This window comes from Doryrhamphus excisus, linkage group LG23 (assembly GCF_037039965.1).
Source record: "Doryrhamphus excisus strain RoL-2023G ecotype Guam linkage group LG23, RoL_Dexc_Guam_v1.1, whole genome shotgun sequence".
In the NCBI taxonomy this organism is placed as follows: Eukaryota; Metazoa; Chordata; class Actinopteri; order Syngnathiformes; family Syngnathidae; genus Doryrhamphus; species Doryrhamphus excisus.
This window is the reverse complement of record NC_136379.1, coordinates 1,772,501-1,789,873: the sequence shown is the minus strand read 5'-3', so window position 1 is coordinate 1,789,873 and position 17,373 is coordinate 1,772,501. Positions and strand designations below refer to the sequence as shown.

The 17,373-nt window shown below is 42.4% G+C and overlaps 1 protein-coding gene and 1 long non-coding RNA gene across 7 annotated transcripts in view; both read right to left on the bottom strand.

Moving 5' to 3' along the window:
* diaph2 (diaphanous-related formin 2) overlaps nucleotides 1-17,373 on the bottom strand; it is a 388,637-nt gene that overhangs the window by 291,825 nt on the left and 79,439 nt on the right. The window lies entirely within an intron of this gene.
* LOC144894894 (uncharacterized) lies at nucleotides 11,325-15,010 on the bottom strand. Its single transcript, XR_013625429.1, has 2 exons — nucleotides 11,558-15,010; nucleotides 11,325-11,365 (listed from the first exon to the last, which is right to left on the bottom strand). It is a non-coding gene; the product is annotated as an uncharacterized LOC144894894 (long non-coding RNA).

The following is a 17,373-nucleotide window of genomic DNA, read 5'->3' as shown; positions in this document are numbered from 1 at the left end:
TCTGAAGGATCAAAAGTATCAATATTTTGATTTGAGAATCGACTTTCGGAAGTACAGTAAAGTCTTGTTATATCGATATCGGTTATAACGAATTACTACTTATTACGATACTATTTTCATTTCCCGGCAAATTTCTAGTCTTTTATGATATAATTAGTTCTGTTACTACGATACCCGGTTATTATGATAATCTGGTTACTACGATGCCCTTTTCATCTCCCGCCAGCCAATTTGGTCTGCTTATATCGATACAAAAGCAGCTTAAATCAATCTTTGCTTAAGGATTTCAATACCAAAAAAGAACACGGCGAACGGCTGCTTCCAGTCAACTTTATTTTTCACACTTCCACCACCAGAGCGCAGCACACACACCGATTCCCACACTTCCTGGTTCACAGGTCATGCTCAACCCGCCCCACATAGCTGGCCAAACACATGCCTGTATAGAATCTATACACACAAGAGAAACCACGAACGCAGTTGGTTCTTCTGTTGCTGTTCTTCTGTTCTTTTTTGGTATTTAAACCCTCAAGCAAAGATTGACTTAAGCTGCTCGACATTGTTCTATACTATAGAACAATGTTGAGTGCATTATTGCCCACTTTTAATGCAGTTCGGCGCAGGATCAGATATATGGATAGTCCGGTTATATCGATATTTTTTCCGACTCCCGAGAATATCGATATAACAAGACTTTACTGTATCAATATTTCAGTATATATCCACATGTGTGTAGCCATTTTTGACCGTCTGACCTGCAGTAGATCGGTGATATATCAGATTTATTTCTACATACAAATGAGGCCTGAGTCGCAGTTGGAAAAATCTCAATTGTATTGTTCACACTGATGTTAAAAAAATCTGATATAGGTCACATGAGCCAAAATATCAAAACTGACCTGCAGTGTGGATGTCATCTTGCAAATGTATGTACCAAGTGTGTATTTGTGCACAAAAGCAAGGCTCGATAGAGAAACACCAAGCAATGAAACACCATTACACCCATCAGAAATAGATGGGGAAAAAAACAACCAGACCAAAACTAGTCTATCCTGTGATTTGGCGCTATGTGAACCTTGATACCCTAAATATGACAAGAGTGCTCGTCAAACGCTCGTCAAATATCTTCCATATAGCACGGGTGCTCTGAAAGAACCTACTGCGAAAATGTTAGTTATTTACAGGTTTTGTACTAAATATGAAGACCATCCTGAGGCCATGAATGTAACGCCGCTCCAAAACAATAGTAAGAAATAAACTCCACAAACAACATGAGCGTGAAGCATTGAATACTTGATCGTTTTTAATGCAGTACTGGTGAGACGCTTCGAATTTGGCCTAATTGTCTTGCAATTAATTAAAAGTAAAACCAAAAATTATATATTCTGCTAAATTAGCAATATGATTTCTTCAAAGCTTCTCTAAATCCCCACAAGAACAGGACTTACGTAACTTCGAGGCATTAAAACACTGGTGGTAAATAGTGGCACCAAAGCAACCTAACTATAAAAACTAATAACATCTATTCCAGCAAGGGGGCCAATTAATATGGCGATGAATAGAAGGAAAAAACATTATAAAGTGGACTATGGTGAGGTCCATTGGCATTATATTAATTAAACAGTAAAAGGGGAACAAAAAGCTGCACTGTATAGTATATGTGAACTATTGTTATATTATGATAACACACAATGCATACCTTCTGCAGTCATTTCTTTTGTCACCTGACATAAATCCCTATTTGTCCTTTTTTTGTTTGTTTTTTTTTTAACCGTAAGCCAAAAAGAAAAAAAAAAAACAATCTCGACACCATCAGCTGCATCTTTCCAAGCAGATGCCACAGTCGTGCTGACAGGTGTGACCTTTTGGCAGTGCTGGTAGCAGACACTGTCGCCTCCAAACACGAGACTTGGATTAGTCAACATCTGTGAGGATGGTGGCACCTTGCACGGAAGGAGGCTCGCTCTCCCCGGCATGGCCGAAAGCGGCCTACGCTATGAAAAATAGAGCGCCTAATGCCTTAAGATAGAGCCATTCATCAAAGACGAGGGTCTCTTGTGTGGATGCTTTGTGCACCGAGGTTCTCCGTTCAGTACGGAGATGCAGAAACAACTCACTTATTGGAGAGTAATAAAAGACAAGTGGGGAGTTTTGTTATTATCGCTGTAGAAATGTGATATCCCTACACCTTCGCTCCCATTTAGAGTAACTTTAGAACCATTCCTATGCTTACTTATAACAACTGCATTGATAAATGTGTCAACTGGCGCAAAACTAGTAACTTTTAGCATATGAATATTCATTCATTTTCTACCGCTTATCCTCACGAGGGTCGGGAGGGGTGCTCTCTTCGGGCGAGAGGCGGGGTACAACCTGGACTGGTGGCCAGCCAATCACAGGGCACATATAGACAAACAACCATTCACACTCACATTCATACCTATGGACAATTTGGAGTCGCTAATTAACCTAGCATGTTTTTGGAATGTGGGAGGAAACCGGAGTACCCGTAGAAAACCCACGTATGCACGGGGAGAACATGCAATCTCCACACAGACACATGCCTGCAACAGAAGAACCAACTGACATAGCATACACACCTATTCCAACGAAGACACAAGCGTACAAATACATGTATTTAATTGTGTTGTATTCAGATATCTTTTTATCGCTTGCAATAATCACTGTTTTTCATATGTACATCCTGGCGTTTGTTGGTTCTTCTGTTGCAGGCATGTGTTTGGCCAGCTATGTGGGGCGGGTTGAGCATGACCTGTGAACCAGGAAGTGCGGGAATCGGTGTGTGTGCTGTGCTCTGGTGGTGGAAGTGTGAAAAATAAAGTTGACTGGAAGCAGCCGTTCGCCGTGTTCTTTTTTGGTATTGAAATCCTTAAGCAAAGATTGATTTAAGCTGCATTATTGACCACTTTTAATGCAGTTCGGCGCAGGATCGGATATATTGACAGTCTGGTTATATCGATATTTTTTTCCGACTCCTGACAATATCGATGTAACGAGACTTTACTGTATGACAAAAAGTGTGACCAATAATCTGAAAAATATGTTAAACAAGATCTGCTTCTTCCTCCTCCTTTTTCAGACATGTTGAATTGTGCAGCTGTAGACATGTAATGTTCCTCATGTATGTCCAAAACAAATAAAAGAAATACCATGATCAGGTGACATCACAGGCTCATCACCAGTTGAATACATATGGAGCTTCCTCGGCTCGACACTGTGCTTACATTGGCCCCACCGTGCATGGCAATCACAGCAAGACCACTGAGAATACTAGAATGGGGACAGAAAAACACCCTGGGAAATGGTAGCCATGCCAACCGGCGCGAAAAAGCAGCCGGACCAGTTAACCTATCCAGTGAACTGCTACACCCTGGGGTACAGCTTGGTAATGACATCTCTTCCTGCACAGCTTCTCAACCCTCATGTGTTGATCTTGTCGGGGGTGGGGGGGTCTACCAAAGGGATTCTCATATTGGGAGATGCTGCTCAGTGTGTACTCATGCCAAAATATTACAGGACAAGGATAAAGCGAAAGAGAGAGAGCAATGTCCTTTTACTCATTCAGATTGCACTCGGCCTGCAAGAGGCAAGCATGACACCAGGAGCAGGCCGCCTAGTGGAAATATCACTAGCCTGAAAGGTCAGGTGCCACGGGACATCTTTGCACTGCTTGGAAGACAGACATGGTAATGTGAGCAAACCAGAGGAACGAGCTATGTTGACCTCTCACAAACACACTCTGAGCGCACTGAGATGAAGGAGGATGGCATGCATGTCAAAACGACGCTGGTATGTTATATCTTTCTGGTGAAACCACCAGCCTCTTCAATGTAGTCCTCCGTTAGAACAAGACAGTCAACAAACAAACAATTGAGGAGACAGAAGGTGTCACGCATTTACCGTCCACCATGTGGCTGTTGGCTATGGCAATCAGACAAATGTTAATAGAGGGGAGACTGGAGGCAGCCAAAAGTCACCAATGCAGCAAAGCGGAGACAGAAAAATCCAATATGGACCGCCCAATATGGACCGCCCAATATGGACCGCCCAATATGGACCGCCCAAAAAGGTCCAAGAAAAGTAAATTCATTCATTTCCTACCATTTATCTTCTCAAGGGTCGCGAGGGGGTGCTGGAGCCTATCCCAGCTGTCTTCGGGCGAGAGGCGGTATACACCCTGGACTGGTGGCCAGCCAATCCCAGGGCACATATAGACAAACAACCATTCACACTCACATTCATACCTATGGACAATTTGGAGTGGCCAATTAACCTAGCATGTTTTTGGAATGTGGGAGGAAACTGGAGTACCCGGAGAAAACCCACGCATGCACGGGGAGAACATGCAAACTCCACACAGAGATGGCCGAGGGTGGAATTGAACTCGGGTCTCCTAGCTGTGAGGTCTGCGCGCTAACAACTCGACTGCCGTGCAGCCCTCCCAAAAACATGTATCAAATTAAATTCATACTTACAGAGAAATTCATGTAAGGCCGCCGTATGTGTCACTCACAGGGACGTAGAGTACATGTGTTGACACCATATGAGGTTCGTGCAGCCCACTCACTTCGATTGCATGATAGCTGTACTTGCTTCCCACCTTCGGCTATCATGACCGGGAGAACCAGAATGTTGACCGGGAGAAGCTGACGCCGTGGACAGGCAAGGCCACAAGAATTGAACACTACAAGGTTCCTAGTTGGACATCTGAGATGTCTTCTGGAGGTCTCTCTGATACTGCGACAACAGGGTAAACTAAGATAAGTGTCTTAATTTTTGTAGGAAAAAATAAATGTACTGAGAAGTCTTGTTTTCTTTGATTCGCTGACTCCTTTTTGGGACAGAAGCTCAAATCTATGTTCAATCAGGATCCATGACCCCCGAGTGTGTGAATTCCACAATGCAACTTTCATAGACTGAAGATGTGTCTGAAGCAACAAGGTTTGTTAGTTGTTTCTAAACTGAATAAATGCGTCAGTAACCGTTCTACATGACCAATAAGAAATGTCTCCCATGAAATAATACCATACAAGAAATAATATCTCCAAGTACCAAAGGACATCAAATTCTTTGAGATGGAAAGGAAGCGTAAAGCTTCAACATCTGTAGCAAATTATGCCTAATTCTGAAAGACTGTGTCTTCAGGTGGATCTAGAGGACATTGTCTGCCCTTTATCCTACATGCATTCCCTCATATCCCCGTGTGATCCTCATCTTTCTCTCGGTGTTAGATGGGCTTTAAAGTGCCAGAGCCCCTGATGTCGAACAAAGTTCTTTGAAGACAAAAAGGAAAAAGTACGAAAAAGGAAGCAACAATCTTAACAATACATTGTCAAAGCAGCAAAAAAAAAAGAAAAAAGTTTCTCGTCTCGTCTGCATAAACAAGCCGCGACGAGGAAGCACAGAAGTGTAAACGCAGAGTTTAAGTAATTAGAACCAACACTCTGCAATGTTGTTTCATGTGCCCAAATGCATCTGTTTGCTCAAATGACTGAGCATTGCATCAGGCATGCAGATTGTGTTTGTGCCTTTGTGTGTGTGCCCATGTGTGTTCTTGCCTATGCCAAGGGGGCTCGCACACATTGCAAAAATGCTCTTTGAGAATGGGATTTAGGCGGCTCTGGCGTAGGTGCTACAAAGCAGTGGACACATGGTTAAAAAAAAAAAAAGGCCGTCTGCTCCCGTGTTTGTGTGATGTAATGATGTTTATGGAGAGTGCTATGCTACAAATAAATTATACACAACTCATAATACAGCATAAGAAACGAGGTATAGAAGAAAATACGTGGGGCTTACTATTGACCAGTTTTCAACCACTGTGCCGCGGCACACTAGTGTGCCTTGAGAAATTGTCAGATGTGCCGTGAGGAATTATCCATATATTATCCATAAATATTATGTCAATATCCACGTATACGTGGACTCAAATATTCCAATTGCATTTGGTTTATTTACTCAAACGGAAAGAATTGAACCTTTGTATACGCCTCATTCCGAAAGAATAGTGCCAATCCGAATGAATATATAATCGGATTAACAGGGGTGGAATATTCCTTTCCCCAATCCGACTGACGTATCTTGTAGCCGCTCAAACGGAAAGTTGTCAGGGTGCGTTTTTCTTCTTCTGTTGTTTATTGGCGGTTGGCGAGCAGCTTTGGTGTGCATTAGCGCCATCTGTGGAACAGAATCTAAACCCTTCTATACGCCATTCACAAGTCCACTTTTATTAACAAAGAAAATATATATCTATATAAAACATGTACCGAGTTTAATTATAAAATATTAGCGAGATTGAATTTGATCCTTTCCTGGTTAAATTTATCATATTGCATGCTCAGATATGACGTAACTTGAAGCTCCAGACGTTCTTCAGTTTTAAAAATGGAGGCCAGCAATCGGCACTGGACTGATACGGAAAGTTTGTTTTTGATCCAAACTAAATTTCAAGACTGGACAAACTACTGAGAAGTCGGTATCACATGATGTTGGTGTTTTGTTTTACTGGGCATGCCCCATTAACTATTCTGGTTGATTATATCGGCGCATGTAGACAAGAGATTGGAATATTCCTTCCCATGTATACCATTGTTTCCGGAAAAGTCATTCAGAAAGAGAAAAACTCCTCATGCAAACATGGCTACTGTCGATTGTCCGTGGTGTAAAGACTGGCAGAGCAATGTGATATCGGCCCGTGTGGCAACACCTAGCTCGTTCCTCCTATAGACTTAGTGATGTTTTCCAATGTAAAAAAAAACGTGCCGTGGCTCAAAAAAGGTTGAAAAACACTGTCTTAGACTAACTGGTTAGACTTTGGCATTGCTTAGTACACCAAAGCCTCCTGATCCCAGAATGTGAACGCTATTCTGTATAATAGTGGTAACATCAGAGCAATCACATTGGATGATTACAATGTCCGAATTGTGCAAGGATGATCAAAATTTAGCAAAACTGTAAATTTTGTGGGCATTTGGGGCATTTAGAGATTTTTCCAAAAGAGGTTCGGTTTGATAGACCTGTTCGTCAGACCTCGTCATCAGGTTGCCAGGATACCAATACAGATCTATGTGACTAGCGTGATCATACCATACCAGCCAGAAAGCGTTAAAGGTACTGTCAAACCTCCCCGTCCGTCGCTACTCTTATTAGATGCCTCAGGAACAGGAAAGTACAACTCGGAAATGTGTTCCAAATGCAAGCTTGAAGGGCCTAAAATTCATCTCTTCATCTGAAAATTAGTTATCTAAATTTTCTTGGTGACAGGAATGGAATTTTATGACTTTCCTGGAGAGACTTCCGCCCCACGCCCCCCACACCTCCTCTGTACTGCCTGGAGATGAAGATGAGAGCGAAATGAAAGAGTCTGCCAAGACGCCAACCATAAAATTTCATCAACCAGAAGACTTAACCGCTGCGGGGCCTTGCCTCGTGGCAAACAGGGAAAAGAGGGAGATGAAAGCGCTACGCCGAGGAAGAGGATTTATGATGGGTGACTCACTGATTTTAACTCCAATACAGTAAAGTCTCGTTATATCGATATCGGTTAAAACGAATTACTACTTATTACGATACTATTTTCATTTCCCGGCAAATTTCTAGTCTTTTATGATATAATTAGCTCTGTTAGTACGATACCCGGTTATTATGATAATCTGGTTACTAGGATGCCCTTTTCATCTCCCGCCAGCCAATTTGGTCTGCTTATATCGATACAAAAGCAGCTTAAATCAATCTTTGCTTAAGGATTTCAATACCAAAAAAGAACACGGCGAACGGCTGCTTCCAGTCAACTTTATTTTTCACACTTCCACCACCAGAGTGCAGCACACACAGCGGAAAACACCCGTCCCTCGCGCCTACCCCTCCGGGTGGCAACACCTTCCCTATCGATAGTTCCGGGGTGAATTATGTTCCGGGGTGAATTATGTCCGGTAACCGGTAATCACTACAGCGTAAGTTTATTTTTATTTACTGTAGTACAAAATGTATTGTAGTACAAAAGCATGCTAGATACGCAATCCATGAACTCAAGGAGAAAATTACATGCCATATCAAAGATCCGCCCACTTTTAATGCAGTTCGGCGCAGGATCGGATATATGGATAGTCCGGTTATATCGGTATTTTTTTCCGACTCCCGAGAATATCAATATAACGAGACTTTACTGTATTTGGTAAGGCAGGAGGAGGGGTGTGGGGGGGGGCACATTACAGTGGCTATGATCAATAACCATAAGCGTGAGTTGACCATCCATGTATATGTATAGCACTTAGCCGGCGAAGCGATGACAGACGTGTTCTTGATGCAATCAGAGGCTACTGAGCACCACTGCCCTGCTTTGAATTCATCCTCCACGGGTCACTAGCGACACACTACACACAAACCCAAGCACACAGTCAATATTAATGAGAGGAGACGCGCTCCAAATGGAGCCGGTGACAGCGAGCGCAACAGCCGCCTTCCCGACGCTATCTGCCCATCAGCGGGCGAGCCGGGCTGCGCTGGAGATTAGCTTTCAAACAAATACGCCGAGTGAGTATGACTTGCCCGTCGCCGCCTCGGCAAATACCTCAGAGAGTTGTCACAATAATGGATTTTTTTGTTTTTGGAGGCGTGATGGTGGAGGGGGAAGTGGTAGAGCAGATAGATAAACAGGAATGGAGGATAAACTGTCAGCACATATGAGCTGAGCTGGGATGGATGATTATCAAATTTAAAGGGGACCTGTTGTGCTTTTTCCACTTTCCATAAATGTTGTTCGAATGTTGAATTATCGTGTTAAAAAGTTGCAGACATTTGGGACGGCTCTGAACTCTCGGTTTCTTCGAAGTTTTTTCAAACACTGGCTGACTGTGATTTCACAGTGAGCCTTGTGAGAAGTCACCACTCCATCCAGCTGGTGACTTCTACATGAGCGTGCCTGGGTACAAGCTGTACAAGCTCTTCTGATGTACAAACTGCATAGAACCAATTGCAATGGAGTGGGCGTGCCCGGAGGCGGGCCATTTTGGAAATCCAAAAAAATACAGCTGGAATAGGGGCAGATTCTGGAAGATCTGCGCTGGTTATTGTGTGTAGCTGCTCTATAGGAGTTCACAACTAATAAGTGTAATAACTAATAACTAATAATAAGTCCCCTTTAATACAATAGCTACAAAAAACATTAATGCTGTAATTTTTACCTGCAGGTCAGGTCGAATCAAACCAAGCACTGGCTGACTTCAGAGTTTTCAAAAGAGTTTTCCTTCTCACATAAGCAGGAAATAAATATGTATTCATTCACATAAGGATTGTTGATGATGGGCAAGGAAGGACGGCAGCGACAAGCACCTTCCTGGCGGAGTACTGTGCACCTCATCGTGTGATTAATATTTATAATATTGCCTGGTGGGCGTCACGGCGGTCTAGTGGTTAGCGTGCAGACCTCACAGCTAGGAGACCAGGGTTCAATTCCACCTTCGACCATCTCTGTATGGAGTTTGCATGTTCTCCCCGTGCATGCGTGGGTTTTCTCCAGGTACTCCGGTTTCCTCCCACATTCCAAAAACATGCTAGGTTAATTGGCCACTCCAAATTGTGAGTGTGAATGGTTGTTTGTCTATATGTGCCCTGTGATTGGCTGGCCACCAGTCCAGGGTGTACCAAAATTGAACTGCAGTGCGAACATAGCCAGTGCTCTATTCGTACATTTGAATGTTGGCGCTCTCTTGGCAGCTGGAGGAAGCAGCAGCATGGAGACCCTACTCTTTTATGTTTCCTATCATTTCATAAATCATTCGACAGAACATTGTGTAGATTAATACGTATCGTGATTTCAAATTGGCACCATTGCCATCGAAGTGGAAGGTCTTCTAGTGATTAACATACAAAAAAAGGTTGAATCCCATTCCGCTATGCACCAGCGACTGCAGTAAAGCAACGGCGTAGACATGGCATCCGTGAGCTTTAATCATCACCTCAAAAGACTCCGAAAAAAGTGCATCCACATTCTGAGCAGGAAGTAACATTAGCTCAGCCAAGCTAAGACAATCATCACATTCATAGGGCCAACAATGGAACCAAGTGCTGTGGTAAATTGGGCCCGTAGAAGCCTCATAAAGCATTTCAGATAGTGCCCAACTGGTTATTGGGCGAACATAATGAGCTTTATCGCATTGTAAATGCACACACAATTGGCTCTCTTTGGTAAAATACAACAAATGCAATGCACACACGCGCACCGAGGTGTGAAACAGTGGAAGGGCGTTCACAGAACAGAACATGCAGGAGGATTTACAAACCACTGGAGTGCTCATCCCAATTAAAATCAAGGATCCTGTCATCCTCTCCTGACCTTTTACTTCGTAGAACTTGACTCTATTTTCCCTGGTGAAACCCTAAAAATCCACCTGAACTTCTCAACCCCATTAATCCTGTGTCTGTTTTACTTTTTTACCTGAAAGGAGAAGGGGGAAATGACAATGATAAATAAATATGTGCATGAATATTAATGTCACACTTAGTAAAAGAACAGGACTTGACCTTCACAGCCACTGCAGTTGTTTGTTAACAAGAAGCTGAGGGATTTATTCATTTCACAAATAATGGATGTCTAATTCTGGATTGGGGGGATAAATGACTGAATGACTCCAATAAAAAGAAATAAACATACCGTATTCATTGGACATATTGGATTGTTTACTTGTACAGTGGAACCTCAAAATTAAAAATTCGGCCAAGAATTGTGTCCGAAAATCTTTTGCACGAGTAGTCTTTTTGCACTTTTTTTTTTACACTTTATGCACACACCCTCACCAGGAGAAACGTGCAGTACATGATGCAGCTTTCAAGTTAAAGCCAATCGATATCGTGACTTCACCAACGTGTTTCGACAGGCTGGACTACTGCGCGATAAAGAGGGCTGCAAAAGCTGAAGGGCTAATTTACCTCAAGACAAAAATGACACTGTAAGTCACAATGATATATCACAAAGTATATCACCTTGTACTTCGGTACGAGGTGCATTATTAAAAAAAAACAAAAAAAAACGCTAAACTGTATTATGGAAAGCAGGAAGTGAACAAATGTAACAGTTACTGATTGTAAAAGTGCCAGATGGAGGGGTAGGATTTAATAAGCTTTGAACTGATTATGTGATGCATTCAGTTGTAATCTGATGCATGTTTAAATTAAATAAAACCATTACCATTACCATGAAAGAGAGAGAAACAGACAACGTGTGTGATGAAATTACTGTCTGTGATGTACACAAGGTACTTTTCTGGTAGGCTACTGTTTAACCAGCCATATTACACTTGCTGTTTGGCGTAGTTTTTCTGTGTAACATCTTTCTATCCCATGTTACGACCTGGACACAAGGGGCTTATTACACTGTAATCGACAATGAAAGAGAGGGAAACAGACAACGTGTGTGATGAAATTACTGTATGTGGTGTACACAAGGTACTTTTCTGGTAGGTTACTGTTTAACAAGCCATATTACACTCGCTGTTTGGCGCTTATTTAGTAAAATAAATATTTCAGTGTAACATGTTACGACCTGGACACAAGGGGCTTATTGCACTTATTCCAGCGTGCTCAATAGTCTGGAAATTACAGTATTTGAAGCTACACAAATACATAAAATGCCTGAACTGAATTCTAAAATGCAACTTACAACACCACCTGCACAGGTAATAAAGCTTTTAGGATGGTGACAGTGTGACATCGGAAGAGACTTCAATTATTGATATTGATATTCAGCTTATTATATTAAATTACATCCAAGACAATTTTGTGTTTGACCTTTGAGGCTCCACTCTGTCCCAGCAGAATGTCAACATTGTCCATGTAGAAGAATACATGAAAAAAAACTAAAGCTCCATCGTCAACATTTGACTCAAACGACATCCATTCTACAGTCAGCATCATAAATCAATTGCCTGTGCTGAAGCCTGTTTAAATTCATGTTTTCATTCATCTTGATGAACTCTGTCACAATCTGAAAAAGTCATTTAGCCAGCTATTGATCTAAATGGCAATATTGAGTTCAAAGGGTTAAAAAAAAAAAGTCTGCCCGGCATTACGACACGTTCGATGTTTGCATTGCACGCTCAGCAATACACTGCAAGTGGAGGATTTCTGGGGAAATAAATAAAGCACTGCTCCCTGATGCACTGTAGGCTCCGGGTGCTGGCTTTTATTCAACACTTCACTGTACAAGCGCACATTTCTATTGCACTACGCCCCGGAGAGAAAAAAAAAAGCTTCAGCTTAGTCTGCTAGCCTCTTGTCTTCCATTTCACCTGCGCATATTTCTTTCTTTTTTTTTTTGCTTTGGTGAAAAAGATGACAGGTGGTGTCGGGTGCGGTAGTAGATCTTTGGAGGCTTGTCACAGTGTTCCAGTTTATGAGCCAATGACAGGCGACACACGCCCATCCACATGAAAGTTTATTACACTTCATCACCTCCACCACCTGCAGAGTAATGACATTTAGCCAATCCTATAAAAAAATAAAAATCCCGGGAAACCTGTGGGAATAAATCAATGCCTTCCCCACCTTTCCAGCTGCTGCTCACATTTATTATTCAAACAGGCGCATCATAACAAGAGTATATGACTTGTGCAAAGGTATGCATGTACGTCCTCACCCCTCCCGAATCTGCCTTGGGCGATCAAAAGGAAAGGAAGAGATACCTACTATAGAAACACTTAAATCCAACCCACCTGCTGTGTGAAAAAAGGGATCAGTGAGCGTCTTTGCTGACAAGCTGTTGACAGAAAACTGTTTTTATTTCAACTAAATGTTGTCCGCATCACAGCATCCCTGCCACACGCAGCATAGCACCGACTAAAATTCACATGGGTTTAGGTTTAGAATGTAAAGCGTGTTTTTTTGTTTTAAATTGTAGTCTATGTAAGTTGCCTTCATGTGTGAATTTACAGTACACAGTACACTGAGCCTGTGTGGCCATTATGTCAAATACGGGCTGATATGTGATCAGTGACTGCCCTCTGTAGGCGAGATGCATGAAGAGCAAAGATGGTGGTGGGGGGGGCTAGAAAAAGACAATAGAGCACTATAAAACAAGTAGTCTCCAACCCTTTTGGAGCCCACAGACTGCCTTGTTCCTATCGAACCTTTGAGGAGAGTGAGCAGGGCGCTTCTGACCTCATAACAACCTCGTGCTATTGTCACGTATCAATGGGTAAGAAAAAGAAAAGCCAAATATCAAAAGCAAAAACCCACTCGTGGAAAATTCTGGATGGTTTCTTTTGACTTTAAATCAACATGACGGAACAACGTCAACCAAACACGGAGGTTTTAGCACATTAGCATGCGAGGGCACAACAAAAACATATTTTTAAGTAGCTCTTTTTAGTACTGGACATCTTTGGTAATGGTAACGGTAATGGTAATGGTAATGGTAATGATTTTATTTCATTTGAACATGCATCAGATTACAATTGAGTGCATCAATTGTTACTATTTGTTCACTTCCTGCTTTCAATAATACAGTTTGTTTTTTTTTTATTTTTTTTTTATTTTTTTTTTATGTTTGATCCCATGGTGAGTTATTTTTAGTGTTTTGGATCAGTATCACGCCATGGCACAGTAGTTGGTGAGCCCTGGTGTAACATATTGAGACATCCACAATTGACCTATTTTTCGATCGTATTGGCAAGTAACTGCAACCTTACCACGTATTATTTTTATACAAACTAATTTTGGAACAACATTATCCTCAAGCCGTTTTTGAATATATTTTTTGCAGTGAAGCAATCTCTATGCCTTGTACCAACATTCCCACATGCCCATAATAAATCATTCAAACCTAATGTTGCAAATCTTAAAAATAATGACAGCAATCCCGAAGTGCCGTCGAGGCTGCTGTTGTGATTATGCAAAAACGATGAACTCAAGTAAAGCAACACAATTCATAGCCAGCCATGATGGCGCCATCATGACACCCTGATTGCTCGATATTGCTCAACATTCCACGTCTCCTACTGTCAGAATTGTTCTATTTCCTGTAAAACTGCACAACGGTCCTAAGCAAGTGATGAAAAATGTTGACAAACCAAGATGCGAGCCCATCAATACCGTGTGCATGTCACAGTGAAGATGGGAGGCTCATAAAACTCTATTCCCCATAGGTTAAACAATAGCAGCTGAAGAACCATCATCGCTGCATACCGGGGGGGGGGGAGAAAAAACCAGCACCACATGAGTCTTTGAATGAGCTTTTGAAAGGGAAGCAGTCTGTTTTCTGTCAAGGTGAACATCCTGAAATTATTAGCATTGTTTACCGCGCTAACATGCCGCAGAGGGGAGCGAGGCGAGAAACAATAAGTACTTGAAGATTGCATCTAAAAGGTGAAATATATTGCCTGCCACAGTGCGGTGAAACGTCGTGATTTTCCTGGGTTGGTGCAAACTGCGCGAGGAAATTTGTTTTTGAAGGAGGGAGGGAAGGAGCAACACAAGCATGTGTGCAGTAAATCACAGCGGGACACATTTCCCTAGCCTGCACTGGCGTTTTACACGTGTTATATGGAAGGTCAGCGAGATGCTGGAGGGATCTCTGTGATCTGGTAAAAAGAAGAATCAACTTATTAAAAGAAAACCTCCTGACGCATTTTACTGAGCTAATTAGATCCATGGGCCAGTATCTGGTGTCAATTTAGAGGAAACAACATATTTCACCCTGTCAGCTTCTACCACTGACCCTGGATCAATTTGTGGAGAGTCTGTGGGTGTGAATGGTTGTTTGTCTATATGTGCCCTGTGATTGGGTGGCCACCAGTCCAGGGTGTAACCCGCCTCTCGCCCGAAGACAGCTGGGATAGGCTCCAGCACACCTATGAACCTTCTCCGGGGACTCCGGTTTCCTCCCACATTTCAAAAACATGCTAGGTTAATTGGCGACTCCAGGGTGTACCCCGCCTCTTGCCCAAAGACAGCTGGGATAGACTCCAGCATTCCTGTGACCATTTTTCAGGGACTCGGGTTTCCTCCCACATTTCAGGTTAATTGGCGACTCCAGGGTGTACCCAGCCTCTCGCCCAAAGACAGTTGGGGTAGGCTCCAGCATCCCTGTGACCCTTTTTCGGGAACTCCGATTTCCTCCCACATTTCAAAAACATGCTAGGTTAATTGGCGACTCCAGGGTGTACCCCGCCTCTCCCCCAAAGACGGCTGTGATAGGCTCCAGCATCCCTGTGACCCTTTTTCGGGGACTCCGGTTTCCTCTCACATTTCAAAAACATACTAGGTTAATTAATAACCTTAATAAGGGTTAATAGGTTAATTAACCCTGGAGTCGCCACTTCAGGGTGCACCCAGCCTCTCGCCCAAAGACAGCTGGGATAGGCTCCAGCACCCCCGCGACCCTCGTGAGGAAAAAGCGGTAGAAAATGAATGAATGAATAATCAATCCAACCCCAATCAGTAACTCACCACGACAAAAATGCCGGGTTGTCTGTGATAGTGCCTTTCATACAGCGAACACGTGGAAAAGCATTCAGGAAAAATGTCAGCTATTGGTAGTCGGTACTTTTCAAATAAGTGTTGCAGCATTAATGTCTTGATGTTCACTGATCTCAGCTCTAATGAGATGCACTGGCATGTTGAATTATATCAGAAACATATTTCTATGAATTGTACATCCTTCAGGACATTCACCTTTAGTGGCTCCAATCTATTTGCATTCATTTTCTATTTGCAGACTTCTTCGAGGAAACAATTGAGACCTCAGCTTCCCACTGACAGGTACAATAATTTGACATGAAAACAGCAATTACTGAAGAATGGCTTCAACTGACATTCCAGTTATATTGCTTTCCATCCATGGAGGTGAAGATCACGCCTGCACTTTTAGCAAAGAACTGTGAGAAAGACAAACTCCTCCATGGAAGCCTTCCCTCAGATTCTGCCACCTCATGTTTGAATGACAAGTGTGTGATAATGGCATCGGGCCCGAATCTTCACATCCCAATCTGCAATGAAGAAATTGACATCGGGATCAATACACGGCAGCACCTCATCGTAGCGCGAAGCGGGTGAGGAGAGATGGAGTGCTGCAGGGACGGGAGGTAGCTTAGGATCAATTAGGAAGGAACGGCCACATCCAGACGTTCATTTAATCTTCTAATGCATCGATGATAGGGCGCAGAAGTGGATGGTTGGGCGGCATCAAAGAGGAATCGATCCTTTCCCCACGTCTCCATGCCGCTCCGTCCTAGGCCATTTCAACAACATTGGAGACATAATGAACGGGAGGGAGCCTAAAATCCGCTTAGCTCCCGTAAGTGAAGAACCTTGATTTGATGCCGCACTTTTGGGTAAAAGACTGAAACATTTTAATCCTTTCAAATAGTTTCTAATACATCTGAATGCCTGGTTAATCTCTCAGATGTACAGTACTAGACTATAGTGCAGCAGGCTAGCCTACTGTTTGTCATGCTGTTCCATCACCCCCGTGTCGAGGGTAGCATGTCAGCACATTGGAACTGCAAACTTGAGTCCAGTTTAAACTTGCACGTATTTTACCTTCTTTTTTCTTTGTGCATTCTACATTCCCTTTCCGCAGCTCCAATAGACAAACGTTACTTTTCTGCAATTAGAGCTTCTTCTTTGGAATCCAACCATTGCAAATAAATGAATGAATGAAGCAAAGGTGATGCCTGTTGCAAAGTAGGACTCAATACTGCTGCCATTGCTTCACAATTGAAGGAAGTAGTGGTGACAATGCACGTAATTTGTCATCAAATGCACACAATTATCGGTCACAAATTGCATGCCAAGTGTGTAAACCAAGGGTCTCAAACACGCGGCCCGCGGGCCAAATGTGGCCCGCAGGACATTAGTTTGAGGCCCTCGCATTGATATGAAAGTTTAATGTTAGTGCACCCCGCGCAAGTTTGATATGGATGCTGTATGGTATCATGTACCCAGAAAAAATTATTACGTTTGATTCATGTTCATGTTAAAGGTTAAATAACTGTTAATAGTTATCCTCCCTATCCGTGTGGAAGTGGTAAGTTTTTGGCTATTTAAGTTTAAAGGAAATAACTTGAAGGCTACCGTTTAGGTCGCTAGCTCTCTAGTTTGCGAGTTAGCATGTGTCTCAAGACCCTGCAGTTGCGCAATATGTTGTAAATAAAAAGAGTATAAATGTGACTATAGTCGTGTTTTGTCATGTCTACAGGGCTCTAATAATGCTTTGTTCATTTTAATCTGAAAAAAATCATTTGTCTACCCACCAACTATATGTGGTTTCTTAAGTTTTTATTATTTGCAGTTTTATTATTATTATTATATTTATTTATTTAAAACTGATTGATTGATTTTCTTTATTCTTGATTTGTTTAT